At 40.5% G+C, this 19,555-nt stretch overlaps 1 protein-coding gene across 12 annotated transcripts in view; it reads left to right on the top strand.

Moving 5' to 3' along the window:
• ptprfa (protein tyrosine phosphatase receptor type Fa) overlaps positions 1-19,555 on the top strand; it is a 376,185-nt gene that overhangs the window by 62,723 nt on the left and 293,907 nt on the right. For 11 of the 12 annotated variants that reach the window (XM_085382136.1, XM_085382135.1, XM_085382137.1 and 8 more), the window contains exon 1: positions 9,262-9,581. The exons of the other annotated variant lie outside the window; for it this stretch is intronic. The gene's annotated coding sequence lies outside the window, so the exon portion shown is untranslated. Of the gene's footprint in view, positions 1-9,261; positions 9,582-19,555 lie in introns of those variants that run through there. 12 annotated transcript variants of the gene reach the window in all.

Raw genomic sequence — 19,555 nt, 5'->3', positions numbered from 1 at the left:
AATTATGTGGTGGACACATTGTTTAAGAAGAGTAAGGAACGTAGAGTATAAGTGTGGACAAAGGTGCAAACAGTTATCTTATGCACAAAGTTGAACCTGAACGAGAAGAGTCTGCAAGGTGGTGGCAGGGGAGAGTGTGTCTGCATGGATGGTAGTCTGTAGGATGACTTTGGACTTCAATACAGGAACCAAGTGAAGGCATATGCATGGCTGCATATTACCAGTGCTTGTCTTAAGACAAAGACCAAAGTAGATCCTGTGTGCTATCTGCTACTATCTTCCTGTGTGAGGGAGTAAAAAAGAGAAGAGTGCTCGTTTTTAGTATTTCATTTCTGTTCATTGTGTGTTCTCCAGCTCTTGTGGAACCGTGGGAAGCAAACTGTTTCAAAGTGAAGGAAGGTTTGATTGGACAGATTGTGAAGTCTTCTCAGATTGAGCAACAGCTCACAGAGCATTGTGTGTGACTGTCAGAGCCAGCAGGAAACCTTTAGACAGACCTTTAATTATCCGCTGATGAACAGAGGCTGTATTTGTAATTAGAGAAAGAAAATGTTAATGCATTCTGTGGAGGATAATGGCATCACGCTGCCCAGGCATAAATCTCCACTCTGTGACTTTGCTAATCTCACGAGGCAACACAACCACACTGATTACCGTTAGTGTGTCCACACTGCAGAATACCTTCCCGGCATTAACTGTCACCAACAGAAAGCAGAAAATGATGCTGCACTCATCCACGCAGAGAGACCGCTGCATTCTGTAGAAAACCTTTAATATCAAACAGGAAAACTGTTACATTGTGTTTATCACTGGAGCTGCTCTCATAGACTGAATTATGATGGTGTTTCTGTTTCACATTAATGTAGCCTGACATCAGGTTTCAATGGGGTGTTATTTTCCATTTATCAAAGCAGTAGTATTGAGTGAAGTATCTCTGCAGCCAGTGTCGTTTTCAGTTTCTGGTGAAGTCATGGTTGCTAGAAGCAGTTAACATTTCTCATGCCAAACAATATGTCAGTGTGCAAGTGTGTCCATTTCATCCATGCCTGTCAGTATTGTGGCAATTTCTCTGCTGCTGTTTGTATTAATACAGATATTTTAGCGGCTCTGTCACAGAAATATGACGACAGGTTGATAGTAAAAAATGACAGGGTGATGTTTTCCACTGCTAAAGTGCTCTCAGAAACTCAAGAGAAAATGCAGCCTTTGTTAAATCAAGGTGGGGCATTGCCCCAACATATCCTCTCTCACCTGTAGCGCATTGGTGTAGGTGAGTGGAGCGTACAGGAGCCAGGACATGGGTCAAGCTCTCAAATCAAATCAAATTATTTCCAGCACAGTTCTCACATCTGCACAAATGCAATCACATGGTTTTGGGAATGGAGAAGTTAAAGACCTTTTATTGACTGCGTTGGATATTCGTGTTTCACATGCACCACTGGGCAATGGTGCACGTGAAACACAAACGTATAGAAAAGTTCAGAGTGCACTGCGAATGTGAAAACAGCTTATGATGGGAAATTCTAATGACTCATAAAAGTGAGGTATGGTGATTTCTCACATAATTTTACATGGCGTCTAAAGGACATGGGTTCAGGGAATGTTAGATGATCCCCATCAGTTTGGTGAGCTCCAGTTTAGTCCTTAAACTACAAAGCTTTGTGTTGCTTTTGTGAAGTATATATATATATATATATTGCACCCCTAATATATGTGTATATATATATATATATATATATATATATATATATATATATATATATATATATATATATATATATATATATATATATATATATTAGGGGTGCAACGATACACAAAATCCACGGTTCGGTTCGATACTTTGGTGTCACAGTTCGATATTTTTTCGATACAAAAAATGTTCATGCTTTTTTAATTTGTCATTTATTAAAATGATAAATATATATTTTCACTCAAAAGAACAGTTTTTAAATGTAATGTTGCTGAAACAACAAAGTAATAAAATAATAAATCTATCTGATGGAGGAATCACTCATCTTTGGAAAAGAGAGTTTATTACAGAGAAATGTCTCTTTCCAAAATAAAAGCTATACTATACGCTTCTTCTGGGCTATATTCTCAGCAGCACATTAAACATATCAGGTCCCCATAAGGAGAATCCTGTGCTAACAGCTGTCTAAATGACTCGGGTAAAGTTTGTAGCATGCGTGCTTGTTGTTTTTGTCTGCTTCCACTTGTCTTTGCACGAGGATGATGTCGGAGTAAATGTGCAGTCATATTCGTTGTGTTCCCACTAGTGCTGTCAGCCTTAATCTTGTTGAAATGACATTAACGCCATAACGGCAAATCTCCGCTAACGAGCTACCGCGGATCACCCCGTGCATGGGGCTGGACGGCCAACACGTTAATGAGCTAACTGCGCTAACGCACTAGCTCCCACCAATTGAGCATTGTGTGGCACATCTGACATACTGTTTTACTTTAGTCCATGACGCGCTTACCTTCAGGGTCAGTGGATCTGCGCTCGACAGTGCAGCCTAGGCGGAGTAGTCGAACACAGATCCACTGAGCTCTCAACACAGACAGCATCATCAGAAGAAAAGTTGATAAAATAAATTACAAAATTTGTATTGTTCGATACATATGCGTACCGAACCGAAAGCACTGTATCGAACAGTTCAATATCGATACGAGTATCGTTGCACCCCTAATATATAGATATATATATGTATATATATATAGATAGATAGATAGCCTTGCTGCATTACTTTTATGGCATGGTGTTTAGTGAATTAAAAACCTTTGAATCAAAATTACATTTGACTTTTATTTTCAGAGCCTGTGGATCACTTAATGGAGCCCTGCAGGTTGCCTGCATCAGGATTTTCAAAACTCATATTGATTGGTCCGTGTATTGATGTTTTTGCCGAGGCCTAAATGCTTTGATGTCATACCCATGTCACGTTCTTCCTGGAGACAGTCGATCTATACTGTATCTCATTGATGCCTGTGTGATAGTATTCATATTACGGGCTATATTAAGCACCATCATGTCACAATGACAGCGCTCAGGCTAAAAATAGAGAGCAGCAGAGCCGAATGAAAATCTAATAGCCATAGATTACAGCTCTTTAATAATGATTTGAAAGATGTGATGAGAACATATTAGAAGATAATTGAAGTTCATGCTCAATTACAAAAACATCATTCAGTGATCAGAGTCTGAAGGTTTGAGCATCCTTCATCAGTATATGTTGTGTTTATTCAGGTTGTTTTAAATACGTCCTCATTCTGACAAGCACACATTCAACAGATCTGTTATCCTGTGAAATAAAGGGGATACAGTTCAAAGATGCAGACAGTGTGACCAAGACGGCTGCATCATTGCTGCTTTTTTCTCAATTATGATACTTCATTTGATTTTGATTGGACGAGAATGAGATAATTATAATATAGCCAAAATTGTAGACAAGTGAGCCAGAGCCTTTTTGAAATGGCAAAGCTTGTTGAGCCAAGACAGAAGGGCTAAAATTCCTGAAATGGCCATTTGATGTTGGTTTTGATCTCTCATCGTTCATGAGCGCACCATTCCTGGCCATGCTCGCTGTGCTGGTGTTTGCAGCATTTTCAAATGAGATTATGACAGATTCTTCTCATGCAGCAAACCTGCAGCTGACCTGAGCTGGCGGCCTGCTTCACCCGCATGCAGCAGTATTGAACCAGATGCAAACTATCACACATGTTACTTACTACCAGTGGCAGCCTGTCAGGGCAAGCAAGGCAGGCCCTGCTTGATCAGTTAAATCTATAAATAGCCATAATACTCAAACAAAGAGAAAGTAATTTTATTAGTCCTTTATTTATCCAGGTAAAAAATCTCATTGAGATTAAAAATCTCATTTCCAAGAGAGACCTGGCATCATAGCAACAAATCTGTCTACTCTTATTTCAAAGAGTGATCTGTGTCATAAGTTTCTCTTTGTGCCATCCTTTCAATTACTCCCATCTTGCAGCTGCAGTTAGCTGTTGTCTCAGGAAGCAGGCTTAATTATACATGCCTTCAGTTCCAGTGAAAGCTGTTGTGTCCCTCAGTGTCGTTGGCTTGTCTGTCTCACTAACAATGGCTTGATCTTGTCGAGCTATGAGGCCAACAGCTTTTTCTGATTATTTGCACATTGTGGATAAACCTCTGCTCTGTGATGACACTGATAGGAGACCAGCATGTAAGACAAGCTGCTGCTGTCGGTCCTTTTCCACTCTGGGATCTGTTGACATCTGAGTGATGTGTGTAAACAAAGCCAGCACTAGCAAGTTAACAAGCAGTCTGATGGTGATTTCATTGTAGCATATACGTTTTCTCTGATTAACCACTTTACTCAATATGTGTGATGTAAGAAATCTTTATTAACTCCTTCAGCACATTTGTAAGGAAAGCCTTGATGATGTGGAGGGAACATCAGCTTCTCCCACATCTGTTTTAATAAAACAGGGACGTTTAAGAGGTGCAGGCTCAACAAACATTTTTATGATGATGTTAAGTCTAACCAGCTGTTTTGTCAGCAGTCTACCATTTTTCTCTGTTATCTTTAATATCCATCTAGATATTGACAGTTTACTATGTCACACAGTACTCGAGCCTTTTAATTCAGCGTGATAAATAAAAAAGTAAATAAAGGTGTAGTCCTGTTTTTCACTGTAGTACATAGTGTTATGAAAAACTTGTAGGTATTGTTGTCTGTGTCAAGCACCCATACAGTCTCTGGATGCACCTTTCAACCCAGCAAACACTTTTTCTCCCACCAATGATCCCACTGGAAGTCCACAATGATTGCTTTCTGAACTGACCCCACCTGCTGACTGCAGAGGTGGTGCATGTGTGTTTTGGGCATTCAGTCAGAGGTTTCATATGAACAGCCCACCCCTAAAGTTGGTGTTGGAGCTTTTTCCCGAAGGAGAAAAGTGATGCATTGCACCCTGCTGCTCAGTAGCTGAGTAAGCCTCAACATTTCCTCCAGACTTTTGCAAACCAACATTTTAAAGTTTGAGGATTATTGTATTATTGTATTTCAGCCTGACACATCCTGCTTCTGAATCTATGATTTCAGAGGGTCATTAAGAGGCAGCTCACGTCAGTAATCACAGATGCCGGGTGACTTTGTTGTAACTCAAATAAGGGAAAGGAACTCTACCAGGTGGCCACTCACTTTTAAGGGGAACTACAGCTTGTTTGATGTGGCTTTTGACCTTGTGAAATTACTGGAGTTCATTTTGCTGAAATGATAAATCTTTACGAGAAACATGAGCCTGCAGGCTTCTGAAAATCTGCTCTGTGATGTTAAGTCAAAATGGATACCCCCATCAGAGCAGCAGCACAGGTAAAGAGAGATGTTCTTTGTTCATGGATTTAATGCCATTGACTTTCTTGCATTGAACCAGGTCCTGCTGTGATAAATCACTCTTCTGTAATCAAAAGTTTTAAGTCCCTTTAAAAAACATTGAACCAGTGGTTCTTTGGTGAGGCTTAAACACATCAAACTGTGGGGAAAACGGACCGACAGGTGATACCATCTGAGGGTTTGTGAATCAAGCGGAAACTTGTACAGTATGTTGGCTGTAGCGACTTGTCTCCGTCTCTCTGCCTTTATGTGTCGAATTTCTTTTCCACACCAGATTATGGATTTTCTACTATTTCTACTCTTGGTAGAAACTTTGCCTCTTGATCACTTCTGAATTTTGTTATTATATTTCTGATTGATATCAATCTACTTCACAGGGCTGAACTTGTGTTGGTCATATTTGCTTAAAACAGCTGGTTTTGTCACAGTAGAATTGAGTCTTTATCTACAGTTATGTCCATAAGTTTTTGGACAATGGCATGTTTTCTACACCAACACTACGAGTTTTAAATCAGTCAACATGTGATTTGACTGCATGCTTTTGTCTTTATTCAGAGGCTTTCACAAAAGCATTTCATTACCTGTTTAGGAATTACAGACACATTTATACATAGTGCCCCATTTTCAGAGGATCAGATGTAAATGTGCGTTTGTTAAAACCCTAAAATCAAAGCAAAAGTTTGACATTTTTATCAAACAATGAAACGATGTGGCAAAAATACAAAAGATTTGTTGTTGTCCAAAAGTGTGACAAAGTGGGTGGAAACACCATTTGTCCACATTAACATTCTTATTTTGAGTTAGACATATCTCATTCTGTAGCAAGCAAGCATGTACTGGGTTTGTTTATGCTTTGCACTTTTACAGATTATGTAACATAATCTTGGTTTAAATCAAGCATGCTATTTATTTCAACTGTTAATTGTCTAGTTTGAACTCACCTTACCTACCTGTGTCCCAGGAACAAAAGGAGGAAACGTAGCTTCACTTCCTGTATTTAGAGTTTCCTAGTTAGTCTGAGGTTACAGGTGAAGAAGGGGGAGAATCCTTGTAATTTAATAAAGTTGATTTTAAAGTGTGTTTATAGAGAAATAGAGTTATTGCTGTAATATGTATTGATGACACTGTAGAGTTTTATTGCTAGGAAAGAGTTTCAGTAAGTAGGGAAATGTTTGCCTTACCTACCTAATGGAGCAGTCCAGGGTGTTTGGTTTGGACTGTTTAAGCAGAAGAACGCAGGTGTTTGAAGGACCAGGTCAGTGTAGCTGTGTGCATGTGACTGTAACTTCTGTTGATCTAAGTTCAGTTGTGTTTATTTGAACCGAGTTAACTATGGAGTTGAGTTTCTTATTTATTTTTGTAAATATTGTTTGGTCACCAAAATGCTGAATAAATCACTCGCTACAGCATCAGTCTCCTGCCCTTCTTTAGCCGCTTAGGCCAAGTCTTACCACACTATGGACCTACATAAGATTTGTATTGACTGCAGTTACTTTGGATTTCTCAGGGTTTCACACGTTCATTGACCTGAGCTGTCAGCTAAACAGGTTTCTGTGTATAACTGCAGAGGAAGGACTGTGCTCGTTTTCTTTGTTTACATGAGACTCGAGAAATAATGAAGCAGTTTGAAGAAAATTTTGTTGGATGATTATTGAATAGAATAGAATAGAATTCAACTTTATTGTCATTGCACATGCACAGGTACAGGGCAACGAAATGCAGTTTGCATCCATCCAGAAGTGCTTAGTGATATAGATATATTACAATATATATTAGCAATAATATAGATATGTAAGTATATTACAGAAATGGGTCTATTATGTTATAATGTACACGGTATGAAGTATGTTGTGAATATTCTATAACTATAAGTATGTACAGGCTGTAGTGAGTACAAGCTATGTACAGGCTATGAACAGGATATAAATATGAAAAACTATACAGAATATGAAATAAATAACTTTACAGAATCTGAGATATACAGCTATACAGAAATGGGAACTATGCAAGTTGTAAACAGTTGTAGGGTTAAAAATTATCGTATGCACAGAATGATTATTTACACAGAGCTATACAGTAGTGCAGTTAAGGTAAGTGAGGGTGTAGATAGTTTCTACAGAGGCTATATAAAGTGCTAGTGGTTGTGAGTGGTGGTTCAGTCCATGTTATTATTGTGTGTTTGAGGGTACAGTTGTCCATTGTGGGTCTGTGTATGTTCAGTCCATGAGTTTAACGTGGGTCAGATGTCAGGAGGCAGAGTTCAGGAGTCTGACAGCTGTGGGGAAGAAGCTGTTCCGGTACCTGGTGGTCTTAGTCCGGAGGCTCCTGTAGCGCCTCCCAGAGGGCAGGAGGGTGAAGAGTCCATGTGATGGGTGACTGGGGTCTTTGATGATTTTCCCAGCCCTTTTCAGACACCGCTTCCTGTAGATGTCCTTTATGGCAGGAAGTGGTGCTCCGGCGATGCGCTGGGCAGTTTTCACGACCCTCTGCAACGCCTTCCGGTCCGAGGCAGAGCAGTTCCCGTACCAGACTGTTATACAGTTGGTCAGGATGCTCTCGATGGTGCAACGATAGAAGTTCACCAGGATGTCTGAGGACAGGTGGTTCTTCCTCAGAGTCCTCAAGAAGAAGAGGCGCTGGTGAGCCTTCTTGACCAGCTTGGAGCAGCTGGTCGTCCACGTGAGATCCTCGGAGATGTGGACTCCCAGGAACTTGAAGCTGCTCACACGCTCCACAGCCGTGGAGCGTGGAGTTATTTGGAAGACAAAAACTTTTTTTAAATTAATTTTCATTCAGCGATCGCCTCAGTGTGTATTTGATGTCCAATGTGTTCACTAACAAAAGTTTGGAAGCTTATTTGGGCATTTATAGAAATATTTTCAGAGAAGTGTTAGATGACTCATAGTTGGTGGTTTCTGATTGATATAAAGCTTTGTTTGATAAGCGAGTGCAAAACAACCTGTTTTATTTTGTGAAAAGGAGTCAAAGTCACTGGATGCTCACTTACAGATTTATTTTTATTAAGCTCAGTTTATTCCCTTATAAGTTTCTGACAAGTGATCACTGTGACCAAAGACTACAGACCCTGCAGCAAATAAAGACTTTTTTCTGAAAGTCATGGAGAAATGTTTTAGTCAGAAACAAAAGTGAAACGATGTAGCAAAACCCCAAAGATCTGAAATGGGAATATGTAATGAGTAAAAATGTTCCCAGGACCAGCTGCTGCTCTGGCTGTGCAGCACAATGAGCTGATGAAATATAATCACAAAAGTTTTTGCTTTTTGTATGAAGGAGAGGAGAGAAATGCAGAATACAGCAAAACAAGAAAAACCCCAAAAGACTGCAAGGTGTGATCACACAAGCTCAGTCAGCAAACACAACAAAGTAGCAACAACAAAACGAGGAAGACCTGAACCCAAAAATCTGTGTTTCCAATATGATTTCTCAAACTAATTTTTACAACAGCTTCTTTTGTATACATATGATTCAAAGTTTCATAGTATCAGAGTTGGCTGAACAGAAGATATTTGACATATCTGAATATTTTAAGAATGGAATGAGACATTATATCTATTGATAGTGTTGCTGAAGTTTAATTTAACTGTCCTTGCAATGACATTACATAATGTGATTTAGCATATTGTTGTATTATGATACAAGTATATCAGAAATGGGGTTTGCAGATTGGAGCTCTGTTTTCTGTTGCTCTTCTCCGCTAACAACAGGTAAAGTAAGAGGGAGGAGCCTGTCTCACCTTCCTTGGGTTAAACCCAAAGCACAGCTTCCCAGCAGAACAGAGCCCGCCTCTCGGCCTCCACAAACCTCCCCTGAAACCTAACACCTGTGACATCATGCTCCACACACAGGCTGCTGGCTGACTAGTTCTGCGCACAGAGCTGCAGGCTGTTCACTAGCTCTCCCTCCCAGGAGAGATCCACAGCTCTGAACCCGCGCTACCAGCCACAAGGAGGTAATCTGCGATCAGATCAATCACGCTGCTGCAGCGCGCTGAAGCCTCTACCTGTGGCTGACCTCAGTGGCTGCACACCTCCCCCGGGCTCATTGCTCCAGCAGCTTGGAGGAGAAATCCTTTATGGGCTTTGTAGGGGAATTGTTCTGTCACTTCTGAGGCACATCGCTGAAGACTGCCAACACTAATTCAGCCCAGGATACTCTTTGTTTTCTCCATGGAGCCTAATGCAGGTAAGCACTTGCTGTTCAGCAAGTTGTGAAGTTTTAATGCTGAACGAGGCCACCTGCTCTCGTGTCTTTGGAGACTTATTTTCGTCATTATAACTTCAAAAGTGCCTCTCAGATATCTATTTAGAGTCTTTTGGAACATCATCTTCTCACTGGCTGAATTGTAGCATTCATGGATTGCACTTAACAACAAAAGACCCTGATGAGTTTACCTCACACAAGGGTCTGCGCTCGTACACACACTTGTGCACACTCACACAAATGACAAAGAAGGAGGACAAAGAGGGAAGAATGAACAAACAGAGAGTCTATATCGAAGACTTCACTTTGCCTGCAGAAGTGAAACTTAAGATTGGGCTGTGATTTAGTGCAGAGACCTAAAGAGGTCTGTTTACTGCTGTTTGATGAATTCTTCCTTCTTGTTTCACTCCACGAGTAACACATCATTAAAGCCTTCCAATAATGAATTTAAGATTCGGCTTATTTAGTAGTTTCTAAGTAATTTCTCACACAAAGTCAAAGTTTCTTAGAGAAAATTAACAATCCACAGATTCACGTTGCATCCAAGAGATTTAAGAAGGCATTGCAGGTAAACCAGTTCCAAGACCTGAGTGGTAAAAAAAACATTAAAAATGAGTCACGACAAACTCATTTTTGCCAGTTTTGATCTCCAAAAGTCTGAGAATAAGGATTCATGTCTGTTAGGCTTACCCTGTCCAAACTGTATTCATGTAAAGCCAACAAAGCAGACCTTTCCATGTTTTATATTCATGTTGAATCCGTTTTATTTTGATAGACTTGATATTTGAAGTTGTACCTTACAAGCTCACAGCAGCTCACACACCTTGCACCTGACACAGAAAATGTTTTCCTCATAATTATATTGCTTCTCATATTTGACTTTATTCAGTCAGCTGCTCAGTATTTTCTTTAGTGTTTGCATTTTTTAAATAGACTTTTCTTGGTTTTTAGTGGACAAATCTAAACATAGCTTTTTCAAATACTCAGTGCTATGTACCATGCAAATAAAATAACAGACTGTCACTTACCAAAAATAATGCATAGACTGCTTTTTCTTTGTCTGTTAATTAATTAATTAATTAATTAATTAAAATTACCAGAAAATTGCATTGAAATTGCTCCAAAAGACGCCATCACCACCACGATGTGTACGCTTTAGTGATTCAGACGACCCACGTAGGTGTATATATGTCACTACTAATACGGTGACGAGGTGGATTTTCATTGTTCAGCTTACTTTATATGAAATAAAAAAATAAATAAAGCTTAGCCATCATTTTGCTTATGAATTATTTAGTTTCTGAACAGTTGCAACATGTTTTCTTCATTTTCATGCATCTTATTAAGAAAAAAAACATCAAACAAGGTGAGAAATAAGGCAGCTTCCCTGGAGTGACATGAACAAATCCCTACCAACAGGTTGTCTAATATCCACCAGAGAGCCGACCGACCTTTAGGGAATGCTGAAATTTCATATTTTGACTTTCCACCACACCGTCCCAGGCGCTAATCCCAGCGTCTTATGCAGCCCCTGTCGTTAGTTTAACGAGACCATGATTTGCTTAAGACTAGCTGTGCTACATATTAATGCAACTCTTTTTTTTAAACTAAACATCCTAATCTGCTCCAAAATAATTGTTAATTTTCAATACTTAACATTAAACTAAACACTTCTGTTATGTGAGAAACATTTTGCTCCTTTGTTCAAAGATCTAGATAATCTCTCATGTTTCAAGGGTTTAAGAAATTAGAATATTTATCAGAAGTAAACACAGTGTGAAACAAAAAAAGTAATATATAAACTCTTGACTGAATGTCAAGTATTTAAGTGAAAGACTGCTTAAATAATTAAAAGATACTTGAGGAAAACAGTTATTATGCAGAGTTGTACTACACTAAGTCATAGTGAATATAAAGCATCATATTTACGTTTAAAGTATCGCAGGATAAGATGACATCACTGCCATGATCCTGGGTTTGTTCTGTTTTGGACCCTTTGACAGTTTTCACTTGAATCATGTTACATAAAGTTCTTCAGTAAATTATTTGAGTAAGTGTACTCCACGTCCAGCTTTGGGTACATGCCCTCCCCCCACCTCCCTTTATTATTCCTTCCTATGCTGTTCCTTAGCACATTATTTGTGAGGACGCAGCCTTATACTGTTTCCTGGAACATCAGTGAGGCTCTTAAAAGTGTGAATGAGAACTTTGTGTGTTGGCTTTGTGAGTTGTGGTCATTCTCCCAGTGGCAGCGGTGTTGAGAGAAAAGCAGAAATCGTGGGAAATGAAAGGTGCAGCAGAGGAAAAGTAAACTTCCATTTCTGTCGTCCATTCTGGCTTGTATGTTCAGTGGTAGTCGTTGGTATAGGTCACTATCTCATCACTGCTTTCTACAACCAATCGCCTTTTTCTTTCTACCCCGGCATGGTGAGCTTTCCAAAAGCACCCCCACCCCTCGTCCTTTGTCACTTGGCCTCACTATCATCCTCCTCCCGCTCTGCTGTTTGGTGCCTCACGCTGGAATCTGAGACGGGGCTTTGCTTGCGGCAGGTTAATTGCCTCTGAGATTCCTGTGCTAATAGAACTAATCCTACTTTTGTGTAGCTTGTGCTCCGCTTTTGAGCTTGTTAGCAGGGTTATTGTGTGAGGTTGTATTAATTGATTAGTGTCAAAGCTCTGTGTGCTCTTGTCTTTGTGATGAATCCTTCATTTGGAGCTCCGGGAGATGTTGGTCAAACATGAAACAACAACTAAAGATGCCAACGAAACGATATGCATGCACACATGTCCGTTCACCTGTGTGAGCTTGATCTGAAACCTTATACCAGTTACAGTTAACAGCATGTATTGAACTATTTCGCTGCACTCTTTGCGTCTTTGATGAAGGACTTTAAGTCCCTTCCCTCTACCACAGGCTTCTGAGGCTCACATCAAAATAGGCAGAATTTATTATCATTTCATTTTCCCGCCTCAGTTATTTAGGGTTTCATCTATAGCAGGGCCTGTGTGGGACTTAATCTCTCTCGCTTTTGCTTTTGTGGAGCAACAATTTAAATATAATTTGTTGCTTAGTTAATTTTTGGGATGTAAAGAGAAAATATTCGAGAAATGTATGACTTGCAATGGGAAATGATCCCAAACTGGTTATAAATAAGAGATGCAAATATTCTGCTTTGAGGTTTCTGTCATTATGGCAGCCTGAAGGAATTCTTTCACTGTCGAGCAGTCGGTTATGGGTCTAGGCGTCCTTTAGAGGCCAGTTACAGACTCCCGGCAGCGTCTGTTGCTCATCAAGGAGACTCTCAGATTCAGATGTAAAGGAAATCTTTAAAGGGATTGTTCTGGGTTTGGTAAAGCCTATCGGGTTCATAATGAGCTCCTTCTTTAAAGGAGCCGCCGAACCCTTGTTCTTTTTAGTCTTACGTCAATCAGCTGTGACAAAAAAGAGAAAAAACAGTCTTGAGTCAGTCTGTATTTTGCCAAATTAAATCTTCACACATTTCCCCTCAAAAGTAGAACAATGGCAGGTCTCTGCCGTAGAGATGTGTCGATTTGAAGTCTGGACAAATTTGCTTTGTTGAGTGAATACTGTAATTGACTGATGTAATCCGCTAATGTAAACAGTATTTGAGCCTGCTTTTTACATTCCTGTATCCAAAGTGGCTGCTAATCAGCTGTTCAGTAAATTGTTGAGCACACGAGCTCATGTGCGACTCTTTTAACATTTTAATTTTTATTTTGATTAAACTAAGATTACGATGACTTTTTTCCAAGATCCTTAGATTAAACTAAGAAGGTGTAGGCTACCATTTTAATCTGAGACCTAGTGGGTGTATTTGACTTAATTTAAATAAACAGGCAGCAGAGTTAAAGATGTAAGATTCTTGTTGGGAGGGTCCAGGAGCATTTCACAGAGGCGGCTCAGTTTGGAGACAAAGTTAGAGAGGCAAGGCTGAGATGGCTCACACATGTGCAGAGGAGGGATAGTGAATATATTGGAGAAAGGATTTTGAATATGGAGCTGTCAGTCAGAATTAAAAGAGGAATACCACAGAGGAGGTTCTGGATGTTGTGAAAAAGGACAGGAAGGCTGGATGTGATAGAAGGAGAGGAGGGATAGGCTGAGATGGAGCAGAACGAAGACCAGAGCCAAGTTTTGTCTGTAACTTTAATACTTTTGTCAGATAAATCTTACCCATAGCTGTCTCTTTGTAAAGCGTCACCCATTCGATTGCTTCACTTGGGTCGGCTACCATCGATGGTAAGAAAACATGGACGGAGCTCCTGGGTCAGAAAGATTAAGCCAGGGTTAGAAGTGCCTTAAAGCTGGATTCTGACGGCCACCCGATGGTGATAACTGTGGTTGCAGAAAGACTTCCAGGCTGGGAAGGTGCATGGGAAGTGTTTCATAGCTTCTCCTCTGTAAATCCTTTCCTGCCAAGCTTATGGACTCTTGTTTCAGGACATATAGAAAAAAATGTCTATTCTTAAAATCTTGGTGATACCATGTTTCAAAAGAAGGATCTGCACTATGAAACCACATGCTTATTGGCTAACAGTGCATCAATCACAAGATGTTAGTCAGCGCCACCTTTCATTTGTTCGTTGCAGCCCAGATGGCCTGCTGGGAATGCTCACCTCGAGGTGACGGGACTTCAGACACAGGTGGGTGATGTCACAGTAGCCACACCCACCTGTTATACTGTGCATGTTCTGCTCAGATACATAGACATATATCGTCGGTTGTTGAACTTCATCATTACGTACCACTTGACCACTGTCTGTTATTCCTACCAGTCCACACTGAAACTGTCCCAGTCTTTATGATGCACCATAAACTGCTGGCTGCTGCTTACATTTTAGATGTGGAGGTCATATCATTGATCTCATTGAGGTGTAATTGTATTAGGTTTAATTTTCCCAGCCTTAACCCTGTTTATGTAGTTCGCTTGTTAAAACAGCTGTTTTTCCACCATCTTCAAACTTACTGTAGTTGCCGTGCAAAAATACTTTCACTGAATCACCCAGTATCACAGTCTCGTCTGGCAGGGGGGTTGAAAATTGTGCTTCTGTAAATGCTGGTGTGACCAAGCTCCAATAGCAATGAATGATGAATGCGACTGTTTTTACAGCCTCCTCTGCTGTCACATCGTTGAAGCAGTCAGTGGAGTTATCACAGTGCAGCCTGTAGGCCTCCAGCAGCCACTGAAAACATTCACAACCGCGTCTGTGTGAAGTCAGTAGCAAAAGGATGAGTCTGCACACGCCTGCTGAATGCAGCCGGCAGCTCACCTGACTGGCTGTTATGACAGGAGTTATGGCCTAAGACAACCACCCTTTTCCTTCATTTCACTAAGCCGGGCTGAACGGGACAATAAAGTGGAGAACAGGGGATGGCTGCGATTCTTTGAATATATGTCATCATTTATACACGAAGGGGGATATTTGTCATCAGCCGTCTGCCTACAGATCCATGAGTGTGGTGATGGCTGATGCAGAGAGGAATGATGGGTGACTCACTGATGCTGCTGGGCACAGGCAAATTTTTGTGCCGGCAGGTATTGAATTTGACCTGGATGTGGATGTCACAGTGTTCTAAAAATGGATGAGACTGAATTAATTTTTTTATTTATGAAACATTCAAATGAAGTAGCCCTTTGAGACTGAATTAGGCACGTGAGTAAGTGCAATTTCAGGCGCTTACGTTTTAGTGTTTATGCTGCAATTTACTTTGTACTTAATAATAGTTCAACATGAGTAGCTTTTTGTTTACCAAGTAGGGTTCAAAAAGCTATTTTGAGTTAATTATCTGGGGTCAGTTTTCCAAGTTATTCAGTGTTATTTTGTCTGTTTTAATTGTGCAATTCAAAGCTTGTGCCCACAGGCATCGGTAGTCAAAGTTCAACTTGTCTTTCACAAAACAGGGCAGGCAGTGGCTGAAGGACATACAGTACAAGCTCTCTTTTGTGCTTCAAAATATCAAAGGCTAGTTCTAGTTTGGTTAAGCTGACATTGAGGGAGATTAACAAGTTTTGTTAATGATTACGTGAACGAGGAGTCAGTCTCAGCTTTGGAGTGCACGAGCTCTGGTTGGATGATCAACATGCAGAGGCATAATTTCATAAAAACATAGCTTGTTGTTTTTTTCACTCCTTGATGCTTTTTTGTTACATTAAACACAACTTAGAAACGAATGTGTTTCACATATGCTTTGAACTTTGAAAGAAGTGGCAACACTTACATTTTTACTCAAATTATGTATTTTGTTTTTAATCCTAAACAAACCGAGTGATTTTTTTTTATAAGAAGGTGTTAAAAATGTTTGTTTATTTGGCGTGCATGGACCAAAATCATGTTCAGGTAAACAGGAATGAGGGGGAAACATTACTGTCCTGAATCACACCCAGCTACTCTTCACTGCACAGGTCTCTGTCGGCCCACACCGTTTGGCCACCGGGAGTGGAAGCAGCCACGCAGCCTGGGGACGCGCTGGCTCGTCAGCATTCATATTTAACAGTGTTTATGGAGGCGGACGTGAGCAGCTGTTCTGCCAGGAAGCGTCGCCTTAAAAGCTGCAGTTTGTCTGTGACCTTTGGCACGGGGGAGCATGGTGTGGAGGCACAGCTCCTGCCTTGGTGGTGCTGTGCGTCACACGTCAAATGTTCTACAGCCACGAAGCCTAGAGTAGACGTTTTAGGTCAACAATAGTATTTAGTGACAAAAAACAAAACAACTGTTTACTTTTCTCCTTAGAGTGTTGGTGTCTCCTCTGACTTGTAATTTGCAATAATATACTGTGTTGTTGCTTCCTAATTAGTCCATAATTGCATAAAATAGGGAGCTGTAATTAAAAGGCCTACTGCAAAATGTAATCAGCAGCTTTTCTACCAGTGGAACATTTTGATTTTAGCCTTTCAAACAGTAATACCATCCTATCACAGTGAACACACAATGCCTTTCATTTTGGTTTATTTCATTTCATTTTTAACAACAGCTTGTCAGCACTGAGTGTTGGTGAAATGGAGATAATGCAGATGGTGGCAGGATGGCAGTATGCTTAGTTTGTTCTGTAAAGTGGCGTCCTCTATGTTTGGTTAATGTCTAATGTCTGCTCTTGGATCTGGATGATGTTATAGAAAGATTATATCTCTTAGGCAGTTAGCTCTGCTTGTGAGCACAGATTTCCCATTTGCCTGGTGTTCAAACCACTTGTTTGGGAAGGGTCAATCAAAAGACAGTTGCTTTAAAGGATAGCTGGCCTTAAAGTTGGAGGAGCTAAAACAGCTAGTTTCTGATGGAGGAAGAAGTGAGGCGTCCCACCGAGACTCAGTATAAGATAAATTAGGATGATTTTGAGCTGTGAAGGATGGAAGCTACTGTACTGAGCTCACAAATAAAAATTTAGCAGCTGAGCTTAAAGATTACCAACAGATCAGAACAGCAAGCATTCAGAAGGTAATGATGCTCTCCGTGCAGACTGTGATCACAAGCACATGTGGCACATCTCTCATTCAAAGCTGGCTCATTCTGGATCTGTTCTAGCCTGGCTGCTAATTTTAGATGATTTCCTGGAGCTGCCTCTGCAATCTGTGGTAGATAGTATGTTATATAGTATTGCAGTATTATTCTTCCTATAAGTGCCCTCAGACAATTCAGGACCCGCAAGGTAGTCCAGAGGGGTATAAGAAGGCAGCCTTGAAGGAGAGATTATCTGTAATTAAATAATATTCTGTCCTGCAGCATGTCAGTGAATTTGAGGGGCATCAACAAAGCAAATGATTAGCAGCAATCTTTCAAACCGATCCCACAGAAAGTCACTTATATTCAGTGCCACAAAGTGACAAAGGGCAAAATAACTACTGGAAAAATTCCCTGTTAAATCCAGAATTGAATTCAAAACTGCAAACTTCCTTGTTGTTCCTAGAGTATTTAAAAGTAGAATGGGAGGCAGAGCCTTCAGTTTTCAGGCCCCTCTTCTGTGGAACCAGCTTCCAGTTTGGATTCAGGAGACAGACACTATCTCTACTTTCAAGATTAGGCTTCAAACTTTCCTTTTTGCTAAAGCATATAGTTAGGGCTGGACCAGGTGACCCTGAATCCTCCCTTAGTTATGCTGCAATAGACGTAGGCTGCCGGGGGATTCCCATGATGCATTGGGTGTTTGTTCTTCTCACTATGTATTAACAGACCTCTCTCCACTGAATCACACTTGTTATTAACCTCTGTCTCTCTTCCACAGCATGTCTTTATCCTGTCTTCCTTCTCTCAGCCCAACTGGTTGCGACAGTTGGCCCCGCCCCTCCCTGTGCCTGGTCCTGCTGGAGGTTACTTCCTGTTAAAAGGCCGTTTTTCCTTCCCACTGTCGCCAAAGCACTGGCTCATAGGGAGTCATATGATTGTTGGGATTTACTGTAGGGCAGGGGTAGGGAACGTTAGTCCTACCCCGCTGCAGGGTCTACCTTACAAATAAAGCGCCTTGAGGCGACTGTTGTTGTGATTTGAAGCTAAACAAATAAAATTAATTTGAATTCAATTCGGATTTTGGTAGATTTGGGTAGTCCTAAATTAAACTTTTAACTAAGTGACTGCCAATGTGAGTGAAAGGGTTAAATACATCAGAGCTTCATTTGGTCAGTGAGAGTTCTGAATATTTGCTAGTGGCCAACTCTTAACTACAAAACAGCGCTCGACGGCCAAATCACTTTCAGGATGGATGCACATTAGAGTTATAAATTCCTTCTTAGCCCTGCAATCTGAATTAGACTATTTTCTTTGATTGCTTTTTGAACTTGATGCTCTAATTGTGTCACTGTGCTTTGCTAGCTTGGCATTACGGTGCATTTACCTTTTAAATGTCATTAATTTTCCTTTACATGTGAACTCAGTTGCAGGAGATAATTAGGCAGCTTTTAGCTTCAGCTGTTATAAATTAGGCTGTTAAGATGGCAAACTGAAACACTCCACTCCCCCACCCCCTCAATCACTCACCCCCACTCCCCTCCCTCCAGAATTCCTAGGTAACGACCTAATATACATATGAATGACTCCAGCATTTGACTGACTGCTCTCCGGCTTTTAAAGGTAGAAACGCAAAATGATGACTCCGCGGGGGTCTAAGGTAGAAAACCAAAATGACTGCTCTCCGGGGGTCTAAGTGCAAAGGTACTAGTTGAGTCCACAAATGAAAATATGGAGGTGGAAATGAGACAAATAGCCCGTTGTGGGTAAGTGAAGACAGTGCTACGTCTTCACTTTATAGTGTGGCACAAACGGTTTGTTTAATGTCAGAAAAACCACAGTCCAAGTGATGGCACATGATAAACCAGACACTTTCAAATTGTCATTAACATGTTTAAAATGGGATCACAGGCCTCGCTGCCTATAGCTCACCTCTGTTTCCGTGTGTCGTCAAAGTGTTACAATGGTTTTGCTAAGGACTGTAGAGATTTAGGGTCCACAGCACGCTGGCCCTTGAGGAAAATAGGCTGCTCTGGCAGTAATTGGCTGAGAGATGGCTTTTAGATGGACATAAATTATTCACCCAAGCCATCTCTTTCCATCTTCAAGAAACACAGGAAACTGACTGATGTTGTACTGTTTGTTCTTCCACAATCTTTTTAGAATGACGTGTTCTTACAATTTGTTGGTGACCATCTCATACCAGCAGGATCATTTTTTAGGAAAAAAGAGATTTATGGATATAAAGGATGTCACTTCCTGTCCCTCGGGATGGAAATGAAAAAGAATTTAGCAATTCTTATCCCATTATTGATATCACTTATCAATTTGATTCCTTATCGATTCTCATTGGGTTATTATTGGCTCTGCTTTGACAGTTACCACCATCGCCTTCATGCTTTCACATTTCTCCACAAAATAACCCTTAAACACATTGTCTCATAATTACCATCAACCATATAAACCTATATGTTACAAACATGCAGAGCAACACAAAT

The sequence above is a fragment of the Rhamphochromis longiceps genome, linkage group LG15 (genome assembly GCF_057381845.1).
Source record: "Rhamphochromis longiceps isolate RC_006_pf linkage group LG15, R_longiceps_female_GT1.1, whole genome shotgun sequence".
Taxonomy (NCBI): Eukaryota; Metazoa; Chordata; class Actinopteri; order Cichliformes; family Cichlidae; genus Rhamphochromis; species Rhamphochromis longiceps.
Note: the sequence above shows the minus strand (reverse complement) of the source record. Positions and strands in the feature narration are given on the sequence as shown.